General features: G+C 43.5%; 1 protein-coding gene across 1 annotated transcript in view; it reads right to left on the reverse strand.

Moving 5' to 3' along the window:
- Positions 1-16275, reverse strand: part of gli3 (GLI family zinc finger 3) — an 87417-nt gene extending 71142 nt beyond the window's left edge. Inside the window, exon 1 of the mRNA XM_070927816.1 lies at positions 16152-16275. The gene's annotated coding sequence lies outside the window, so the exon portion shown is untranslated. The remainder of the gene's footprint in view (positions 1-16151) is intronic.
- Positions 16276-22451: the final 6176 nt, after the last annotated feature.

The raw sequence follows: 22451 nt of genomic DNA on the forward strand, positions 1-22451 counted from the left end.
AACCTTGTGAGGAAAACTTCAGATCCAATCCTCCCTTTTCATGATGCCCAGAGCAGACCACGGGTCAATCCACCAGCTCACCCTGATTTATTTTAACTAAAACCTGCTGGGCTCTGATCTGCTTGTCAGGGTCTGATCTCCTTCTCCACTAACTGTGGTTAAATATCTGAAACCAAATTTACCTTACCTTATTTTCAACTATGTCACACTAAACTTCTGACTTCTTGTCAAAAAAACAACAACTCTACGAACATAGCAAGGCAGGACATCCTGACTAGGTTTTATATCTCAGAATAGAAGTAAAGGCAGCTTGTGGATATACTGATAATCCTGCTCTTGCAGTCTTTCCACAGAGAAAGGAGAAACCTTAAGGGGATACCACAGAGAGAGAAACGTTCACAGTCCTGAAAAAACAAGGGTTGTTTGAAGGCCCTTTTGGGAATATCATGGTGCCGGGCAATTTTTCTTTCAAAGAATAAAGGTGGTTCAAGTTAATACTGTCTGTGGGTTTAGAAGGGGTTCAGCCAACAGTCTAGCAGACATGCTGCTCAGTTCAGCACCTCAGAGGCCGTCTACAAACTCAACTCTATCTGGGTCATGGAGGTCTCTGATTATGGAGACAACACAGTGATACACCACAACCACTCATTTACACAAAGTACAGGACAGCTTCATTTGGTCCAATACAAAGCCTTTACTTAGACGCCATAATTCATGGATAATTACTGGAAATATTTAGTCTGACTAACATTTTCTTTCCAATAAAGACCGGCTAATTACACAACTGTACTGTTTAATTGTCCTTCACCCTATAAACATGCATGGACACAAAAGGCCAGCAGTAAAGTCAGCTATAATGCAAACAGAGGAGTGCTGCTGAAACTACAAGAGAAGGGAGGGAGGGGGGGCTGATTTTTACCAACTCCCCAAGGAGGGAAGGCGAGGGGGAAGTGGTGAGGGGTAAACTTCAGACAAACACTGTGCGCTTTGTTTGTTTTTTTTCCCCACCCCCCTGAAAAGCCAGAGTCTGTCTTCCATTCTGACCTGACAACAACATCTGTAAGCAATTGCTGGCTTAAAAAAAAAAAAAGAGAAGGAAAAAAAAACACAATGCAATTACTCCCTTACCAATCAAAACAGAATTAAACAAGAACTCGTCCTCTAATCACTCCCACATGAATACATGTGTAGCCGTCATCCCCAACCAAAGACATTTTTGTCCTACTTGCACAGATATCATCTCAAATCACTGCTTCATGTGTTTGATAGAGTGAATGCTTTGAGCGAGTTAATCGTTAGAATATGTGCAGTGCATGTATGTCTGCACAAGCACATTTTGCAAGTTCCTGCTATGATAACTGATCATAGGTGCCACTCATTCACTTTCATCGGCAGAAACTGAAACGAGAGCGCGATCAGAGAACATTTTTTAGTCTCCCTCTTTGAAACTGTCATTACATCACTCTAATGACTGAACTTGAGCAAAAGCAGTGAAGGGGGGAAAAGAACGGGGAGAGAACCTACTTTACAGCTGTTACTGAATAGCTCCCAACATGCTTTGCGTACAGAGCGTGCATACATGTACGTGTGTGTGTGTGTGTGTGTGTGTGTGTGTGTGTGTGTTCCTGTCGCCCCCAGGTGAGTCAGACCAGAGCTAAAAGAGCTGAAAGTGCAGTGAATACGAGGGTCTGGGATTGGGGTTTGTAGGGGAGGTGAGGAGAAAGCGGGGCATTCCACTGGTCGGGCAAATATTCACAAGTCCAAGCCACTGAAGCGTGTCTGACCGGCCTTTTGTGTTCCACAAGGCAGGCCACAGTTCCAAAGCAGCAATTAAAAGCAGGACCTTTTCACCCATAATCCCTCTGACCTGGACGCCCACACCCAATCCTGCAGATGTTCCTGTCTCTGCTTTCGCCTTTCGTGTTGCTCATTTTCACCCTGTCCAACTCTCCAAAAACACTCAGAAATTCGCCAACACAAAGACAATGCCATCTGTGTTTAGATCAAGACTTTATCAGGTGGAAAGAATGCTTCTTGATGTGAAAAAAGTTTTTCTAATTTTATATGTTGCAAAATGTTAATATAAGGACAGAGATCTTACTTCCCTACAGAATTAGTTTGAGCGTTTTTTTCATTTAGCACTTTGAACCTTCACTGAGGAAAAGAAACACTAACATACTTACAAGCCAGATGCAGAAATCAGAATTTTCTATACATTTACATGAGACAGCATAGAAAAAGCCATCTGTATGTGGACTGCCTCACAGACCCCGCATCAGTGGTGTGTCTCAGGCCTGGCACAAAGAAGGAATTACAACTAGGCATTGGTTGCTGTTGTTACCCAAAATAAATGTTAATTTCATATTAATGTCTTTCCCATGAAATGTCTGTCCTACACCCAATTAGAGAAGAGAGAAAGAGGGTGTATCTTTATTTGTGCTCAACTGTAATCCTTCCACACAGAAAGGGAGGCGATTAAACAGGTTTAAAATACCACAATTCAGACGGTTCCCTCAGAAAAAAAAAAAACATTCTTATTTTATAAGCACATTAAGCAAATCAATTTAACATAAATTATACGCCTTGATGACAAAAGCACTGAGTTGAAAGTCATCTGAAAATTGTACACATCAAAGTGAAACACTAAAATAAACTTTTGCCTTTGATAGAAAAAAAAGCGTTTTTTTTTTCTTCACGCAAGCTCAAACGACTGCTACCGCTATCAAAAAATCACTGGCTTTTGTTATTTCAAGGCTACATCTTTACAAGCTTAACTCTTTGAAAGTGCTTAAGGTGTACCTCCAATTGCATTCTGTCATTAGGAAGACATTTGCAAATGCATGGCACACACACACACACACTCAGAAACTGGGGAACATTTTTATACAAACTCTTGAAGTGTCTTCTTAGATTTAGCAACCCCCCCTCACAGATGGGGTACTGTATTTGTGTTCATTTCATTAGGGCGACTGTTCAGTGTCGAGGGCCCCCTGAGGGGGGAGACTGGCAGCGCCGCAGCATTCATCATCATTACATCAGCGACCACCGAGATCTGCTATCTTAGGCTTATCAACACCGCACAAACGCACCGCAGCGCAGCGAGTTAGAGGGGAGGGGAGAGATGGGAGATGGAGACGATTGAGGGAGATTGTGAGCAAAAGTGGGATAAGAGGGGGAGAAAATGAATGGAGAAAGGGAGGAGCATGAGAATGTGTGTGTGTGCTCATATATGCGTGCATGCATGTGTGTGCACCTCACTGTGCCCCTGCATGCCTGCACATGTTTTCCTGAGAGTACAATGTGTGTTTTTGCACATTTCGCAGCTATGCCAACAACATTAAGGGCTCCTGCACAGCTGGAATAACTAAAACACTGAGGGGCAAAGAGGGAGGAGGAGTCTAGGCCCTTCAGCGAGATTAGCTGAATCTAGCAATAAAACAGAATGCGCTGGCTCAGGCTGTATGTGTTTGCATTGGATAAGGTCAGTGACGGAGATGAGGCCCCTTAAGGAGACAGTGGAAGTGCTCGCTGGTGGTTAGGGGACCTGTGATGGGTTCAAAATCCCTACTGAGGAGGTGTTCTGAAACTCAATGGCTCTCGGAGGAAACCACATACTTAGGTTTCCATGCTGTGCTCAACTGCACTTATGGCTTGCCCTTGGCCCTGGAAGGCAAAGAGGAGAGGGGGGGTGGGGGGGGTGTTGGGGATTTGGTGGTTGTGGCTCCCATTCACCAGTGAAACTTAACATTGTGCCCAGATGGCACTAAGTCTGGCCTACAGCTGATGGGGACCAGCCCCTCAAGTAAGGGCCATTTAGCAGGAATTAGTCACACCCCGCCACACACACACATATCAAATCCCAGATATGCACATGCAAACTGGTTTAGTGCTAGGCCTTCTCGCCCTTTTGTATACAGTGACATGGTTGAGCTATTCAGGTTGTTGCTCATTTACATATTTCTATATCACCCAACTGTGATGTGTGAGTCCCACTTTTTACCGCGACATTGTCAAACTTTAACTTAATACATTTGATGATTTGAACCAGTAAATCATCTCGTGAATACTGCCAGGAAAAATGAATGCATATTTTATGCTTTTACTTTACAAAAGACCTACCTGTCTTTCATTTATCTTTACACCAGAGGCACAGCATCGTAATAGCATTCTATCCGCAAACTATATGGGCTGCTATCACAAGTGCACTGCACAGTATTTGAAAAAGGAGAGCCAGCGCAAACGAGGACTGTTTATATTTTTCGTCAAGGACAAACAGTGCAACAACACAGCCCATCAGTAGCTTTCAGCAGAGCTAATAAGATTATCCTCGCGTGCGTCTTGGTCCCTCAGACCTCTCCACTTAAGATGCTTTTGAGGGCTGGTGAGGGACCCTGAGTGTTGCACTGCAGAATGAGCTGAGTGCATCTTACATTCCTGGGTAACAAACCCACACGATGTAATCGTAATGCTTACACGATGCTTCTTTTGCGCGCTCTACCCAGTAGATAAGGGGCACATAAAGCGTGCGCCACAATGGAAATCTTGCGCGTTTTCCCCACAGCCCCCTGCTTATTAGATTGTTTATTTATTTTGACTTTGCATTTGTTCGTGAGCCACTTGTGTCAGGGCAAGAGGGGCTGTGAAGACTGAGACAATGGATAATGCAGGCAGCTTTGATGCCGTGGTGGCCCAGTTATGCAGTATTGGTTTCCCCTGCTCTCCACTTGAATCATTTTCTTCCCATGCTAAAACGTCGAGCCTTTGTTTGATCAGACACTTTTCCTGATTCTTGAGAGAAAGGAAAATATGCTTGTTCAGCCATTTACTGCAGGCCAAAGCAAACAATGCAACCTCTTACTTAAGCCAAATACCATGAAGGTCCTTGGGAAGAAAAGACATGCAAAAGTTTTTTGCCTTGAACTTGCAGAGATTACAAATACTTTTCCCTACTTTATAACAGACTTTGCTTTTATCCACACAGCCGAAATTCAGTGTATTATAAAATCACTGTCTGTTGCAGCAGCCACCTCATACTCGATGCTAAGGTTTCCACTCGAGTGGCCCCTGCACATGGCACACACTGTAAAGCAAGAGAGTGAGGTCTGTATCCTGTCAGTGGGCCTCTCATCTCCAGTGAAAACAGTCTTCTTCATACAAGGCTTTAGAAAGCACTCTGCATGATGCCACAACCAGAGCACGACAACATCCTTCACTGTACTTTCACAGCGAAAAAGAGCATGTTACGCCGTGTGCTGCGTTGTTTCAGAGCTCAGTTCCTACGTAATGTGTGTGTGTGTGTGTGAGAGAACGTAGCACAGCGAAAAAGTGGGACTGTGTCTGAGAGTGTGTGAGCCTTTCTGCATGACGGTGTGTATAGGAGTTAGACGCACCAGGTGCTCGATACGCCTCTCAGTATGCAAGTGCGATCACTGTGTGCAGAACATAAATAAGAGGGGGGGACCCCAGGGAGGGGATGAGTGGAAGAAGAGAAATTCCTGTACTGATGAAAACCTCACACACATCTCTCTCTCTCTGCCTCCTCCTCCTCCTCACATGTGCACTCAGAGAAGGATCAAGCGGATGGATGGTCCTGTGTGTGTGTGTGTGCAGTGGCAGCAGGTATGGCTTTGACAGAAGGTCCTCACACTTAGCCCAGGGGACTGTGGATACACTCCTCTCATCCTCTGTGCCTCAGACAGAAGTGTATCACAAAGAGAAGCGTTATTTGAGGCAACTGAACTACCGAGAGCAATCCGGAGGCCGTACAGCTACAGGTTAAAGAGTCATCGTGAAACCGCCCAGCCCTGGACTTCTCCTTCTCTTCTGTTCAGTTTTGCTCCTTAACTTATTTCATGCATACTCCCTCTCCTACTCTCATTCCTTTCCCTCCTCCTTTTCTTTCTCTCTTTCCTTTCCTTCATTTCTTTGTGTCATTGGGATAAGTGTTGGAGCGCAGTGAGTCAGTGCTGGTATGTGATTAATGACGGGCCCTGGCGTCTCCGGGGCCGAACGTTAACAACAGCCAGGGGGCAGCGCGATAATGCACAATAATAAAGCCAGCAGACAATCAGCCAGGCAAAGCAAGGCCTATTAGCCAGCCCCATCAGGACGGCTAAGTGAGAAATTAGCCCTTCCCAAGCTCCGCCACAATTCATCAAGTGCTGCCCCTGAATCCCCCCTCAAGAAGTCATAATGTTTACTTAAAGACTGGCCTCGATGCCCCAGTGGCGAGCTTTATTGGCTCTTATTAATTCCCACTCTGGCCCTCGCGGCCATGCCATTTAAACCGAATTAAAGGGGTGAAAATTGGATGAGATGAAGTTGTCTTGGTGTTTGGCTCTCGCGTGATAAAGCCGGACCCAAACAGAGGGAGACTTGGTTGGAAAAAAATAAGATGGGAGGGCAAACAAATCGGGATGTAAAGGAATGCTGAATGAAGCTGTCCTGAAATGTGCCGCAGTCAGTCAAAAGGAATGCAGGGAGAGGGGGGGGGGAGCAAGAGAAAAGGCAGAAATGGCATTGCTTTAATGCTTCCTGTGTGGATGGGAACAGATCCAAAAGGGTGACACTGGGTCACACATTCCACAGATGCAGAAATAGATGATTCTGTAGTATCTTCGCATTCTCCTCATCTTTCATCAGGCGGGTTGAAAAATACCTTAAAATAAGGTCACTCTATCAGCACTCCAACCTTATTTCAACATGTCAGTGATGGACAGGGGTAAAAAGGGGGAGGGAGTGCACGCAACAAGTACATGCTTTTTATGAGGTGCCTGTGCTGGTCTGACACAAACAGCACAACGCCGCTGAAAAAATGGATTAGTTGAATAAAATTAGTAATTTATCAAGAAAAAAAAAACATTTGCTGGTTCCAGCTCCTCAAAATTGAAGAATTTTCATTTTTCTCTGTTTGTGTATCATTGTAAAGGAACATGTTTGGGTTTTGGACTTTAGGTCAGACAAAACAAGACATCTGAAGACACCTAAGATTTCTAATGGGCACTTTCTGTATCATTTATGACATCTTATACAATAATTGATGCATTGATTAATGGCAAAAATAATCAACAGATTAACTGATCATGCAAATAGTCAGTGGGTGTTGCTGTTTTCTTCCCTCTTAGTTGTATAAGTAGTGCTTTCATATGCAACCACGATACCATGAATGGGTTCACTGGCCCTTGTGCAGGTCGGTAAGTGGAGCATACAAGTTAAGAGTCTCGTCCACGTGAACTGTGGGTCTGTGTTGCAGGATTGGCAGCAGGTGAGAATGTGTTCTATAGAGTAAAAGGAGTATACGGCAGCGGAGGTGTGAGATCAAAGATAGCTGAAGCTCAGAGGGAGTCCCGGAGACTTCTAGCTCCCTGACGGCTCTCCCAACGGCATCGTCGAGAGACAACTCTCTCCCTTCACTTTCATATCAGCCACAGAGCCCCCCCATCCCTCTGTGCCAGCTCGTAGGCTCCACACACACACACACACACACACACACACACACACACACACACACACACACACACACAGGCAGTCTCAGAGGATTTGGCAGTGCTGCCAAACCTGTACACCACCTACAGCAACACTCCTACACACACACACACACACGCTGTTGCTCATCAGAAACCAATGCATCAAAAACACACAGCTGAATATTTCGGATTTCGAAAAAGGATGAGATCGGAGGAAACTCTCAATCCAGTGAAAAGACTCACGCAACTCAAATACCAAGACGATATCACACCACACAACACTGGAATGAGATGCCATAAACCTCACAGCACTGCCAAGTGTTCAACAAAAAACTTCCCATAAACTCCAAAGAGCGCAGTCACAAAATGGCCCCCTGAAAATCCCCGGCATAACGAGCGAGGAACAAGACTGTCATTAGAAAGGCAGCCCCCTCAGGCCCGCCGACTTGATCGTGAGGAAGCCAAACATCTGGGTGTATTTACTCGTTTCAGCTGTTTGCAACCCCGCCTCAAATAAATCTGGGAGCTGTAACGCCATTGCTTAGGACAGCTCCTAAACAAACACGCTCAACGCTTGCCGGCTCAGTCACTCACTCTTCTCTGCATGCTGGAGCATCCCAACCAGCGCAGGGCCGGCTATTGCAGGCAAATAAATTTGTGAGGAGGAGGAGGAGGCCTTAATTGGAGCGTTTGACGGGTGCCTGGGGTTAATTGGGAAGCATGGAGAGCAGCTGGCTCCACGGTGGAAGTTGAGACAGGGATAATAAGTTCACCCTTTGCAGGAGAGACAGTTAGTGATGAATCAGATCAGAGGAACAGTGTACAGTGTAATCATCCTCACATCTCCCCTCCTCCACCCTGCTCTCCTGACAAGCAGAGACAACCTGGCTCCCAGCTACTCAATCTGGCACCTATCACACAGGACTGGCAGTCACTGGGAAGTGATCACCCGGCGATGGTTCACACACACACTCTAACCCGGAGTTCATTCAGCTAATCACTCGCACACACAATAATTCTTACCTCTAGGACATAGAACCTAGTTTATCAGTTCGCCGGTCGATGTATGTAAATCTCTCCAACAATGTGTGTACTAATGGCTTATTACCCTGCGTTAGCTGGTTTGCATTGATCTCTATGCCAGAGGGAGATGGGGAAACTAGAGCAGTTCGCTGCTCATATGTACCGAGCAGGACTATAATCACATCCCAGCTTGTTTCAATAAAAGCAACATTAACATAAACCATCTCAAACACACTAAAACCTTCACCCCTGCTCAGTCCGTGCAAGAAAAAGGGGGAAAAAACTTCCCTGGATTAGAGGGTAATTAGGGACACATGGGATGGGTCGGTATAACTTTGTGTGTTGTGTATAGATTGTGCTTGTCTCCACAGATTATGACTTTCTAAATAAGAAATGTACTTTTCCAGAGGAGTAAATCTTTAGCCAGTACATGTATAAAGAAGAGAAAGAAAGTGATTCTCTCTGGAAACTAGTAGCTGTAAAAGGTTTAGATATAACACCAAACTCAGTTCCTTGTGCTGGGAGGGTGGCTGAGGGAGCATTTGGGGGCTGAAGGAAGCCCAGGTAGAGTCATAGGCAGTAATGGGAGGAGACAGGGACTTAGAGCGCCACACAAAAGCCAGGCTTTATAAATAATTCCAAAAGCTAACAGGATCCCTTGTATGTGTGAATCTGTGAAATACATTCACACATGAATGCACACACACCCGCAGACACACACACACACACACACCCCACCACCAGGGGGAATAGGTTATTCACACTGCTCCACTGGGGCTGTTTTGAGTCTGACCTGCCTAGATTGGTAAATTTGGGTGAATATCTTTCTTGCATAGATGATACAAAAAGAAAACAAGTCCTAAAAAAAAAAACTAAAAAAAAAAGTCAAACACACACACACACACACACACACATTTACACACTCACTCACTCATAATGCAGGGCAGCAAAGCACACCGGAGACCTGTCTTGTAAATCTCTTTGTGAAAGCAGCTTTGGGGGGTAGACAGGGGCTTACATACTGAGCCCTGAGGTAGAGCTACAGACTCCACTCCCTCTAACCCCCTGATGGTCTTTCTCCCTCTCCCACACACATACTCTGCACTCTCGTCTTCCCTCTTCCTCACTTTCCATCCACCCCACATTTCCACCTCCTTTTTTGCCCCTCTCTCACCTTTTCCGTCGCTCCTTCCCTCCCTCCAGCCCTCCCTCTACCCTCTCTCCTCCCCTCTGTCCCAGCCCGGGCTCCAGAGCACTGGTCCTTAGCCCTGCAGGCTCCCGTGGTGTTGCGGTGACTAATGTCCTGCCTTTGCTCAGACAATGAGTTTGAGACTGAGCCGGGAAAGTGTTGAGGAGGGAAAAAGACTCCAGCACCTTTGACAAATGGAACCCTTCGCACTCCCGTGCCCACTGAGGGAGGCTTTACAATGTCGCGCTCCATGCTCCACGTCCTCCGAGGGATGGCTGCAACCCGCAAAGCCGCATCTGGGGGAATATAATGAATTCTTTGGGAAGTCTAACCTGGCTTTCTTCATGAATAAGATATATTTCCAAAGCATGTCGACCCCTCTTAATAAAAACACCAGTCTGGCAGGAATAGCCAAAGCCGTTTTAGGGCCCCATGTACACGTTAATATTTCTGTTTCTCTATAAATTTTCTCGGGCCCACTTCTTTCCAGGCCTGTCACTGCAAGGCCAGCCCTACATTTTCCCTGGAAGGTGGAGCAGCCATGATGACAAACTGTCATTAAAAACGGCTGGAGTCCCTCTCTTTCAAGGAACTCAAACTCTTGGATGCTCCCTCCTCTTCCCCACGCACCCTACCCCCCATGCAACCCTGAAAGGAACTGGGCTTTGTCTGTGGAGCAAAGGAGAGAGGAATCCCCCCCTTCAACCCTACCTCCCCTCCCCAAACCCTGTTCCTCACTCCCTGCGGAGTATTGTTAAAACACAGCCCCCTCTCTTTCCGTGGCCCGGGCTCTTAAAACAGCATGCTTTGCATGAGAAAAAACGATTAGTCTTCAAATGCTTCGCTGTCAAAGGAGGGCTCTTTCAGGTTGGGGCAGAAATTTGCTCAGATAGTAGAGTTCCCCTTTTGTTTTTCTAAGATGAGGCATTATCAGAACCAGGGTCTGTTAGCATTCATTGCTGAGAAGAACACACTAGAGGGGTTTATACGGGATGCCAGACCCCCTCCTTTTCCAACTTGCCCCAAGTCCGCAGCAGAAGGAAATGAAGGAGCAAAGTGGGGGAAGAGGTACTCATCTAAACATGTTTGGAGAGGAGAGAGAATGTCTGGGCCTGTGCTTCTTTCAGGTATTAACCTTGGGATTTACATTTGACATTCAAACAATAGACCCCTCCTTGACCTCCACTCCAGGATGCAGCAAGACTCAGGGATAACTCCCACTGAAAGACAACTACAAGCAGCATGGGATTGCAAACACATGGGGTTCACATTGTGAGCATTATTGCATGACAATGCACAACTTAATTACTGGTGTAAGGACAGGAGTTTTGTTTAGAAAATGCACAGTTGACAATATAGTTTTTTCTCGCTCAGATCAAATAATTCTGGAGGAAAGAAAGCGTGTGTGTGTGTGTGTGTGTGTGTGTGTGTGTGTGTGTGTGTGTGTCCTGGTGTCTTGGAGTAGACAGAGCCTGACTCATGGCCTCACACATCAAGAAGCAGGGGTAAGTGACAGATCATTGTTCACAGCAAGCAGCCAGTTCATCTGTCCCCCAATCACCCACCCCGGACGAGAAAGCACAGACCCCCTCACGGATGCCACAACCGGCTCCCATCAAAGCTGACACAATGCCACATGTGCAATAACAGCCCCGGCCCCGGGAAACTGTGTCTTTAGGCGCTGAACTTTACACACAGCCCACAAGCAAATGGGCCCCAAACCAAAGCACTTCACCTCTTGCTGCTATACTTCACACCGCAGACTTAAAGACATTTTTACGGCAGCTACAGCAAACAGAGGAGGGGATGAGCGGCACCCACATGCAGGCGTGACCTGTCCTGTTTCTCCTCAAGTATGTGAGAAAAGAAAACGCAGCCGCTGGCTGGCACACCCGGCCTTCTCACTCACAAACCTGCATATCTGTAATAAAATGGACCATGACCTACAACAGGGCTCATGTTAAGCTGTAAAATACAACGTAATCGATCGTAAATTCAAATCACTTGATTCAAATTTATTTGACTGTTTTCACTCTTTCTTTTCCCTTTTTTATTGCCGTCTTCGGTGCCTCGTTCTGGGAGAGCAGTTGACCAGACTAATTGTCAGGTCCAGTTGGAGTTTCCAACAGGCCAAAGCCATGGAAAACAAACCAGCCCTCTCTCAGCCCCAGCTAAGGCAACTTGAGCTCCCACTTTTTTTCCTCCCATTTCTTATTTCTTCAGACAAATGAAAAAAAGTTGCATCCACGAGAGAGGGAAAGGGAAAAAGAGACTAAATAAAAACTAAACATGTGTGTTTGTGTATGAGTGAGAGGAGAAGAGACAGAGAGAGAGAAGTGTGAATGAGCAGCAGAATGCATGTACATGCATGCATTTCGAGTGTGGTGAGGTGCAGGACGGTTGTGTCAGTATGCTGTTTGCAAAAGCCCCAAGTGTATTAAGATTCCTGAATGTGTGTAATATACATATCTGAAATTACAGTACGATATCTTGAGTCTCACACACTCTTCATCGCCACTTTCCCCCCACCGTACGCACGCCTTATCCAAAGACATCACCCAGCTTGAAAGGTGCCTTTAGCAGGCTCCTTGAAGCGGGGAGCGGGGGTCCCGCTCTGGGACAATGATGGTTGAGGTGGAGGGGAGCCGGGGGAGCAGGAACACATAGCATATTAAATCTGCTGGCGGAGCTGGGTCGTCCGCGCGGAGAGCCAGAGAGCCAGATCTGAGGCATGCCCTGAAGGGATGGCTGGGCCTGGGGATTAGGAGGCCAAGGAGAAGCCCTTGCACACCCGAAGACCCCTTCTTGTCTCTGCTCGCACGCAAATGCATCCAGACGTTTTGACGCTTCTCAGGTTTGCCATCTCAGCCCAACTTTTCATAGCACTCCTCAGCGCCTCGCAAACCACACCAGCACACACACACACACACACACACACACACATTTCCCCCACTCTCATGCATAGCCTTTTTTTCCTCAATCACTACCTCTGTCTGACTTGTCCTCTTTCTTTCCCCGCTGTGTCTGTTTCATTTGATGTCAACATATCAAAGTACCAAATCATCAAAGTGAGAGATTTCTTTTGGGGGCCATCTACTCAACTGCAGCAGTTATATGCAAGGGAAGCAACAGCTAATCAAATTATACAGGGAATAACTCCAAACTTTCACTGGTCAGGTGGTTACTGTGTATTTTAAAACTTATAATCATTGTTACTATTTACACCTCTGTGTGATTCCTGTGACCTCCCAAGAAACAGGATCATTTAGAAAAAACACAAAACGGGGAAAACACACAACCTGCAGAAAAACCTGCAAAGCAAGCGAGCTAACACTAAAAATAAACTACAGTCCTCATTATCTTAAGGAAAATCAACTTCCTCACATTACCCTCGTTTTAACAAAACATTTGCCACCTCTTTGTGGGCTTCAGGTCGCAGCATTAGCACAACAACACAGCTCATTAGGGCCGCTCGCATACAAACCTGATAACAGGTATTATTCCTGCAGGGTGTAAAAGGCCTGAGGACAGAACCTGACTTTAGTTGTGAATGCAAGGCCCTTAAAAAGAGGAGAGGGCCATACCTCAAAAGCTAATAGCATGTCATCTCCCCGCAGTAACATGACAGCCCCTATTCTGCCAGGTCGCCAGGTCACGGGTGTACGGGGCCAGTGTCGCTATGCATAATTTTACTTAAAGGAGTGCTTTAAAGTTGAGATAAAACAGTACGCTGCTGCTATCTGACGGACTGACTCCTGCAGAGGGAAACGTTATCCGCCTGCTCTTCACGCGTGGAGCTGAAGAAGCAGGGAACGGCAGTGATACATCGTTGCTGGCTACAGTAAGCGAATGGCTCTGAGTTGTGCATCTCATTCCAGCAGATTAGCATCTTAAACACTGCTGCATTCATCACTGCTGCTGCATCATAATGAAACAAAGTCCTTTATTTTTGGTAAAGGTGCACCTGTTTGACACCAGTATCCCCCTCTGCAGTTTCCTTTAAGTAAAATTTAATAGTACCAAAAACAATATTAAGTGTCCGCATATAATATTCATACATATTTATCATTGGATAGTGATTTTTTTCACAATGTTAAGCTATTTTATATATGTGTTATTATATATCACATACCACACTACAAATTTTACTGACCTGTTCTACTGAGCCACATGTGATGTAAAAACAGAAATTAAACGTAGTTGTGTTTAACGTTGTTCGATAGAATATTAAATCCCAAAATGTCACCAATGTATCTCTCACCACTTAATTTAATCACACTTAATTTAAGTCTTGTGGAAAATATATCGTATTTTATATTTTGCCTACACTTTGAAAATGCAATCATAATTATGGCCTCAAATAGTAATTATATAGAGGCAATTATAAGGTATTTATAAGTGCCAGTTTTATTTTAAAATGAATAACAAGTCACAAGCCAGAAAAAAGCAAAACATATAGGGGGGATGCATAGCTCTATTTGTTTAATCTCAATAAAGAAATTCTCATTACAAATGATTTTCATGATGTCATTTCAAAATATAAAATATTAGGCCTAAAATCCGAGTGGTTTCAGGCCTGATCCGTCTATTCATTCTTTTTCATGTTAACTGAGCTGAATCATTGACATAACACTGATTCATTTCCTACTTGTAGGCCCTGTAAAAATGTTATTTTGTTATTATAAATTTAACAGGAGTCATATTAAATGACAGTTACATGACAGTCCCCTTTCTAATTTTATTAGACAAATGTAACCAAGACCTGCAAAAACTCTGCTCAAAGCCAAATCCGCAGCCAAGATGAATGATGGAACAGCCTCGTAAAAATAGCTAAAAGGAGATTTTTATCTGTGTGAACTTGTGCTGTTAAACATCTTATTTGGTGTGTTCACTCGCTGCCCCGTCTCAGGGCAGCCAGACCTCCGTTAATAATTTGCCAAGTGTCAAAAAAAGGAGGATTTGAGCTGCACCGCATGGCTGAGCACCTCAGACCCTCGTCATCTGTATGAAACCCGAGAGCAGACAAGCAGATAAAATGTGGAACAGCTGGCGAGGACAGGAGGGAAAGTTTCAAACAAATATCCACACATGTGGAGGCTCGGGGGCTCTCAAACGTTTTCATGTCCCGGACCCCCAAAATGAACACACAGACTTCTGTTAGAGAGATTTTTTTTTTCACCCTCCATGTGGGAGTTTGTTTTTTCAGTGTTGATTTTGTTTTTAAATGAAAGTCTGTCTATGAAAGGGACAAACCTGTGACTGTATTAGTCCTTCTTATCCATTTTTAATTGTGATAAATCCAGTGAATTCTAATAAACTAAATTATAGTGACTTTACACCATTTCTAATTTTGCTTGGGGCCCCATAAAACCTCCCATATGGACCCCTGCAGTGCCACAGACCCCACTGTAATGGCACATGCACATGCCTTCAAACACGCCATGATGTATCCTCAAACATTTTCCTTTTCACATAATAATTCCAAAACTTCTAAATACTTAGACTCTTATCAGGTTTGCAGATACTGACACTCTGCAGAAAATAACATGGAAACACAAAGAACTATTTCACCGCACTTGTTTAAAAATATCTGTTCAGTGCAAAATCAGAAACTAAATGAGGGGATGGTGAGGACATATTCTGCAGTGAAAATATTTCTTGTGGATATCAAAATAATTGACTTGTAAGGTTTGAAAATTATGTAGCAATGTTTGAGTTGCACAAAGGTTTTAAAATTAAATATGTTTAAATGTTGAAAGGTCAAGGCCAGGGTCAGTCACAGACTTGGATGGATTTAAAAACTATAATAGTGTCCGAGCATGTCCATGTAACTGTTTCTACAGATCTCTTAACCGGATAAACCGAATCAATAACAGACTCTGAAATATGATCACACATGCACATAAATATGCATGCCCCCACCTCCCTGCCTCACCCACCCCCCACGCGCGTTTCTTCAGGCAAAAGTCCAATAAAGTTTCATGTCTGCTGAAGTTCATAAAGTTACAGTTCAAAACTCCCAACAGAATGACACGTGTTTCTTCTGTCTTATAACATCACCAAAGATCCGAAAACACGTTTTTCATTACTACCAAACTTTAAGCAACTTCAAACTAGTTTTAAAATGCGCATCTGTCTGTCGGATACTTGTTAAGTGTGCCATCCGGGGTTTCTAACAACCAACACTTATTTCACAGAGAATAAATCACACCCAGGCCAAGTGTGCCACAGTCTGCGGTGCATTTCGGCTGTTTTTGGGATCCCAGATCGAAGCTTTTCATCGTTGTTTAAAAAGCTGCTGTTTCATACCAGTGTTTCTTCTGTTAATCCACTCCATGTCTACATCTGAACTTGTATGAAATTCCATCGTTTTGAAACGTGAAACCGCCGCTGCTTCATAAAGTCTGACTGCCTCTCTTTAACTAAACTTTAAAAGTAGACGCATACTAATCCGCCTGTGTGGATTTACTTACTTCTTTCTGGGTGATTTCCCCTCAAATTCTTGACTTTTATCTTCACAGAAAAAAATGGTTCGGCTTCTCTCTTCGTCTTCTTCTCTTCCTAAGTTGCAGATGTGCCTCTGGAGTTGCCTGGGACTTTCTGTTTTTTTTTTTTACGCTGCAACTCCAACTCCAAAACGGCGCTGCCAGAGTTTTTCCTCTTGCCTGTCTTTCTCCTCCTTCTCACAGTTTGCTGTGTTCAACCACCGCCGGACTAACACCATCAGCCTCCCGATAATATCTGCCGATAGCAGACCGCAGATGTGCGTAAAAACAACAGAAGCGTCAGAGAAGCGCATGGAGAGTTGTTGTTACATTTATTGCGCTTTTTCGAGGAGAAGAGAGAGGGCGAAGTGTGGGACTCCAGCTGCTCCTTCCTTCGCTTGACTCCTCCCTTCGGATTGCTCCCTCCTTTACTCGCTGCCTCCCTCCTTTTTTATTTTGTGTACCCCTTTCTTTCTTTCTTTCTTTCTTTCTTCTTCTCGGTCTTTTTCTTTCTTTAAGCCAACATTTTTTTGAAACTTTAATCCTAGTTAGTCCTAATATTACAACAGTAAACTCAGTTTGCACACCTTCCTTTTCCTCATAGGCCTTTGCAGCACATTAGCAAGTCTACAACTGACCCAAGTTAGGAAAAAAAATGTTTTCACCGACAAGGGAGTTAGGTTTTGATTATCTTTGGCCTGATTTTCCTGTTCGTTTTCTCCATGTTTGTAACTAAGTTACAGTGTTTGAATGAAATAGGTTATGCAGTGGACCACATCAGATACTCTACTGGGTCTCTGCCTTATAAAAGACACTGTGTTTTCACCTGCTAAAACTGCACCGGTGCAGTTTAACATAAATTAAAGCTGCCAGTCACTTTTCACAAAAGTTAAAAGAACAGCAAGAAATATGTTGTTCTCTGTACATTTACAGAAATCTCTATAATTGAGCTTACTGGACATATTGCTAACATCACTTTCTGCATAATGTCAACCTGCGTAACTTAAAATGATTGCCATCAAAACAGAACAACATTAGCATCAAATTGAATGTACATCTTTTTAAATTGCATTGCTAAAATACAAATCCTGCATAACATGACAACTGTTTGGATAGATTTTGTAATAATGAGGATTTTTTTTACGAGTAATTAAATTAAACAGTGATGTATAAAGTGATATTTTTTACTGCTTGGATCCAGGTATTTCACAAATGCCATGTTTTAAAAAAAAACAATTTACATTATGGAGCAAATCTTACTCATCTATTGAAAAGTGTCTCCTGGGCTCAGCCTTCAGAGTGATACCCAATGCTGCCGTAAAGCACGGGGAAGCCTTCCTGTAGGGTTAGGTTATAATCAATATACATAATCAATATACAGGGAAATTATGTGGTAAGAGAGGTCTTTTGGGTGTTGTTTCAATCAATGAAGAGGTGGGAGTTTGGAGAGGAAAATCACCAGTTAATCGTTTAACCAGGATTTGAATGTGTGTGTGTGTGGCCAAGAGGTCAAGTCCATCACGCCACAGTTAGTGTATTTATCATGATTGCAACACACATCCAATCAGCTACTGTGGCAAAAAAAGTCTGTAATTTAAAGGAATTTTCTGTTTAAGAAATAATAATAATAATCAGTCTCCTGGTGCTAATAAAGTCTGCATTGACTAATTACTGCCTTAATCAATGAGAGCCTCTTCTGTCACAACTGTCAACGTCTTTGTCATCAATAAACCTCCAAATGTTTGACTCTGGTTTTGTCAGAATATGAAGATGGATTTTGAATGTAAAAGTTATGCGACTGTGACGAGCCTTTGAGGAACTATTTTAAATATTCCAGTGCAAAACATGGTTTGACTTCAACTCAGATTGTGTCTTTATTCATCAATTAATCTACGGATACAGAGACTATCAAAATAAAAGCAAGTGTTTATTTTTGATGATATTAAATTACAATCCAGACATAATAAATAAGGTTATGAGTAAAAGAAGAAACAAATACGGAAATGCTACAATAATAGAATATGAGCTATGATATAAATCAGTGTCAATACAATGAAAATGCTTGTGTCCGTGACGACAGGAAGTCGGGCAAAGAGAGGAGACAGTCAAAGGTGCTCTGTAAGACACGACTAATTCTCCTGTCAGTTTGTCAGGCGGTGCTCATCTGGCCTGGACTACACAGAGATAAAGTCCTTGTTATGAATCTCTCAAAGAGAATCTGAGGAACGTGGAGGTGGGGGCGAGGTGGGGGAGAACAAGAGGGGAAAGGAGGAGGGGGTGGAGGGGTGCACATGGGCATCAGTAGGGTTAGCGGCTCCCGAAAGTATTTCATCAAAGAGGGCCAGGATCCTGGGGATTGAGATTCTGCCTGGAGGCAAGTAACCAATGGTCTCCCAAGAACATATTCCAGAGTAGGGCTCGCAGAGCCAAAGCACACATCAAAAGCACCTCTGTAGCCAAAGCGATTCTGGAGGAGAAAAAAAGGGGTTCGGGTCCCTTCTTGGCCCCCTTTAAGCCCCAGATCTCACCCCAATTAAGAAGGAACTACTGTTTGTTCCAGACCCTGAGATCCACAGACAGGGAGGTGTACTCACTAAGGTAGACACTCAGGCATGCTCACAAACACACACACCATAACCAACCACAAGCACGCACACAAGCATTGCATATTGTCACTTTTCCCTCACGGCACAATCAAGAATCTAAAACAAATCCCGTGCACTGAAGATCAACATCTGTGTCCTGTGCCTATTTTTCAAAAAATGACCAACTGACAGAGTGTGTTTCCAGTTTCAGCCATGATCTCACTGAAATAATATGTAGCGCTCAGTGTGTCCATGTATGTTACACGAGTAACAGTAAATCAATACTTGGCAAAATGTTGTGTAGGCATTTGGATTTTTGCCTTTAATTCTTCGCCGCTGGACAGATGTCACTGTGAAATGGATACGGCAGAATAAGCATATTATATCCACACAGATGTGACTGCTGGAAATGCACTGGCTGCATGAACACAGGAATGACAGAAGCTCCTGTGTTTTTCACAGCAAAAAGTCAGTATTTTAAGATGAATGAATGTTTAAAGTGTCTTCAGTTAATATTGACTTGATTAAAAGTAGCCACACCACAGTATGAAAATACTGTAAAAGTCTTGCATTCAAATATGTACATATTATTGGATTACTATTATGTGCAAGCAGCATTTTAATGCTTTCAAGGTGGAGATATTTTTGAGTTTTACATACACTGTATGTGTACACACAAATGTATCACATCTTATAAGACGATCCTGCATGTGTTTGACCTGCAAAGTAATCAGTTACTATAGCTGTCAAATAAATGCAGTGGTGTGTTAGAAGTGTTAATGTTAAAAAAGTATAAAGTATAAAGTGACATAAAATGGGAATACTCAAGTGAAGTGGTAGCTCAAAATTGTACTTAAGTACAGTACTTGAGTAAATGTACTTAGTTACTTTCCATTACTGGCAACACATAACCTTCCTTTGAGCTGCCAAGTCTAAACATAAACTACATATAGGTTTTTAAATGGGTCAGTCCACCTAAATTACAACAAAATACAGTCTTTTTACATTTGGAACTATTTTCTACCAAAGAAAGAAGTTCCCTATGGAAACTGTTGACAGGATTCTGTGGATTATTCTTAAATATTTATCTATAATTGTGATCTGTGGATTATTGAGCGTAATAAGGATGGTGGCCTAGTGGTTAAGACGCATACCATTTAACTGCAATATTCCAGGTTTGAAACCCGCCAGGGATCCTTGTTGCATGTCATATCCCCCTCTGACTTGTTATGTTGTCTCCCTGTCTGTCTCATACTCTGTCACTGTTTAATAAAAAAAGGCAAAACACCCATCTTAAAAAGAACAAGAGGACAATGTTCCTGGTGAAAGATTTTGTTTGTGTCGTTCTGAATCACAAATTTCATATTCAAGAAGATGATTATAACAAACGCTTTAACGATTTATTTTAACACTTGATCTTGATCTGGTGTCCTGGTCGCTGTCCTTAGAAAACCTTTCATGATTCATATTCATATAATTGAATGGGGTTTTAAATAGTTTATTTAGCTTAAGAAGTAGGAGAATTTTCTCAACCCATAAAGGAACACTAAATCCCTCAGTAAATCTGAAAACTAACCAAATTTGTAGACAGCAACAATAAGGTACCGTAAAACTGCAATTATAAGGCTCGTTGTCCCCCTCTTTCACTCCCCATGTTTCCTGTCGGTATCAACACTCTCTACATCTAATAAAGGATTTACTCAGAGTGTTTGCTTGCGCTTAATCTTAGGACTACAAGTGCAAGTGTGCCAACCAACAAATGACTACAGCCACTTGACACTGGGCCTGTTTGCCAGGGACAAACATACCACAAAGGAGAGCTCCGTGACCTCTAGTCCTCTGTCAGGAGAGCCGTGGACATAGAAAAGTCTCTTTCTACCACTTTCCCTTCTCTCTTCATGTTGTTTTTCCTCCCCTCTTTCCTTTTTCTCACATGTACTGTACCTGTACACACTTGTACATTCAGGACACTAAACACAGCACTCCCCTCTTCTCCTCCCAACATCCCTCCTCCCCTCCCTGCCGGAGGTATCGGGTGGCTTGAGTGGGCCATTAGTGTGAATGACTGATAAGACTCTCAGCTCCCAAATAATCAGAAAAGGATATTTGCAGTTATTTTGAATCCGTCAGAAATAATAAACGCCAAACTATATCCACTTGGGCTATTTAAGCAATTTCCCCGTGATAACATCCCGTGGGGATTTCATGTGGAATCCAAATGACGACATAATAAAACCACGACGCCTGCACCCCCTTATCAGGCCGGATTAAAAGGGAATAATGAAACAGAGAAGGGTTTGGAGCCTTGTGTGGTATGAATATGATTATCTAATGGACTCCAATGGAAAGGCATGTTAATTCCACATTAACGCGAGACCTTTCCCAGACTATCTCCTGCCCCTGGCTCCTCCTAAGACCCCCACCTCCCCTCCCCAAACTCGTTTCTCTGCCTCTTTCTCCTCTTCCTTTAAGTTTAAATAATCGTTCGGCTTTTTTTGCACAGAAGTCATTATGCCCGCCGTCTATCTCTGTGTATGAACGTGAGCATGGGAGAGTGATAAACCCCCCCCCCCTGTCTTTCACGCTCTTTTCCGGTCTGATTGGAGTGTGTTGGCCTCTTAACTTTCAGACAAAAGCACTCTAGGCAATTATCAATATTCAGACTTTTTTCCTTGCACGGAGATCATTGTTGCTTGAAGAATGTGGGTCAGTCATACAAACTAAAATCTAAGTTTCTGAGCACTACAGTTGAAATCATATTACATGGTCTGATACTGAGCTTAACAAGGCCTTAATATTTGAATGCTGGCCCAAAAAAGTACCACTGTGAGGAAGAAGTCACTTTAAACATGTGCTTCACATGTTCCAATGTTTATTCCAAGGTGATCATTTTTTATTTAAAAGTTGTCTGTCACTTAAAATTTACCACAAAATTAACTTGATTTTTATGTTGTCCAAGCTAAGTTACGATGATGAATTTTCAGGGTGGCATTCTCCAGTTATAAATGTACGTGTTAAAGTAAACAACATGTACACTTAAAGCTGTTGCACCTTTGTTTCAAGGGTAAACAACAACCCATCCAACGCCAAATAAAGATTTAAGTCATGTGCAGGCTTTGCTGTCAAGATTCTGTGACGATGCTGTCAGACACACATTACTTGAGAGTGTATTTTGCAATAGGTGTTGACTGATTAAAAGTACCTCTCCTTTTGATCAACAAGAAGAAAAGTCCCTGACCAGTTCAGGCCCAGAGTGGGGGGTCATCATTAGGCCCATTAGGACCGATAAGACTCCCTGAGCCGCATAGTCAAGTCCATTCTCATCAAGGCACGGAGAAGTATTGTGGATCAGCGCACACATCCTGAGAGCAGACTGAGCTCCCACAGGACACAGTTAAAAAAGAAAAGCATCAATATTTCATCAAACTACTCTCTCTTTCTGGTCCAGATCAAAGCCTCGACTCCCACAGTCCTACAGGTAGAGATGGCTCTTTTGTTTTCGCTCCTCAGGTAGAGCAGCAGTCAGACTCTGTTCGCTTTTGGAAACCTTGCAACGCTCAGCTCATCCATCTCACGGCTTACTGCCTCGCTTTTAGAAGAGGAGGTAAAAGGCAGGGTAGAGACCGTGAGGGTGAAAACATGTTCCAGAGATGTCCAGAGATTGAACTTCTTGGCCTTGTAGTGCTGTGTTATTTCCTGTTTT

This window comes from Enoplosus armatus, chromosome 21 (assembly GCF_043641665.1).
Source record: "Enoplosus armatus isolate fEnoArm2 chromosome 21, fEnoArm2.hap1, whole genome shotgun sequence".
In the NCBI taxonomy this organism is placed as follows: domain Eukaryota; kingdom Metazoa; phylum Chordata; class Actinopteri; order Centrarchiformes; family Enoplosidae; genus Enoplosus; species Enoplosus armatus.